We start from the raw sequence: 1,639 nt of genomic DNA, 5'->3' as shown, positions 1-1,639 counted from the left end.
TTTCTTTCTTTCTTTCTTTCTTTCTTTCTTTCTTTCTTTCTTTCTTTCTTTCTTTCTTTCTTTCTTTCCTGCCTTCCTTCCTTCTTTCTTTCTTTTTGGTTTGTTACAACAGAACTTTCTTTACTAATGCTTCTTGTTTCATTGCCTCATAGTACAATTTACCAGGCCTGAGGAACTGCTGAGCTCCCAGAAGGATGAGATTTCCTTATCCTTCTAGCTGTCTGTCATTTCAACTCAAAAAGTGAAAAATTGCTTTCAGTGCAATATGAGTTCTTAAGAAAAAAAGCTTTATGTTGAAGTTTGCTGTCAGACTTGGATTTTGGCCAGTTTTTCTGCTTAGCAGAGTCAGGGTCTATTTCTGCTGCTAGCTGTGTAATCATGAGCAAACTGCTAGTTTCCATTGCATTTTTTTTTGTAAGAGGGGGTAAGCATCAATCTCTTGGATGTCGAACGACTATAAGAGTACATTGATGAGGTACCGCCAAATAGAAATAAAATGAAAACCATGTATATAAATTAAAATGTTCTAGCAACAACATAAAAAGTGAAAGGAAACTGGTAAAATTAATTTTAATAGTACATTTTATTTAACCTAATATATCCAAAATATCATTTTAACATATAATTGATATGAAAATTATGAATGAGATATTTTATAGCTTGTTCACCCTAGATCTTGGAAAGCTAGTTTGTTTTTTATACTTACCACCCAAATCAATTCAGACTAGTCATATTCAGTTGCTCAATAGGCACACATGAATAGTAGCTATAGTATTAGACAGTACAGCTCTACGTAATTATTATGCTTTAAGAAAATATACATCAGGGCCCGGAAAAGAGATAAAAAGTTATCAATATCATATAGATATTTTAATAATTAAGAGAAAAGGAAACATTCCTTTTTTCCCCAAGATGATAAATTCAACTATTGAAGAATAATTTGTGAGTTCACTTGAGAAGGACGGTATAGTTAAGTTATTAGCAGCTCTTAATTATTTAGGGAATAGACCTCTCAGAGCTCTTCCTGAAATTGGGTTTTAAGGTACAGAAAGGTAGAGGAACAGTAAAATAACCTTAAAATCTTAGAGAAAAGTAAAGCCTGGAGGTGGAATAAGCAGGCAAAAAAGACAGGCTGAGGGATTCCATGAAAAGATTGTCAGCATCCCAGTGTCAAGAGTCTGTGAGGTTTTGCACAGAGGCCTACATGACAGGCAACTCCTGAAGACCCAGGTACCTTTGGTTGGACATGCACTTTTATTCTTCAGGGAATATGGAGGAGGAAGTGAATAGCTTGGCATTGGACCCAGTCCCTGGGGCCATTACTTTTAGGGGTAACTGACAGGCTTCAATTAAATGCATTTCCTTGCTTGATCATCTAGGGCATATCCCTAGTGCCCTTCTCTGCAGCTGGGGTTCTATTTCCAGCCTCTGAACCTCTGTGTTCTTTGGATGCAAATTTACAGCTGCTTTTGGGGTGGTGGCCCCACTTCTCTGGGTGTGAGTGAAAAACATCTGCCAGGAGCATGGGTTGGTGTCAAGTTATAAACACAAAAATGTTATCAGGGCCAGGTAGCAAAGTTCATTTATTTTCAAGGAAATTGAACCAACCAAGCAACATGCAAACGATAGTAGCTAGTAA

This window comes from Colobus angolensis, unplaced genomic scaffold (genome assembly GCF_000951035.1).
Source record: "Colobus angolensis palliatus isolate OR3802 unplaced genomic scaffold, Cang.pa_1.0 Scaffold249, whole genome shotgun sequence".
NCBI classification, from domain to species: Eukaryota; Metazoa; Chordata; class Mammalia; order Primates; family Cercopithecidae; genus Colobus; species Colobus angolensis.
Note: the sequence above shows the minus strand (reverse complement) of the source record.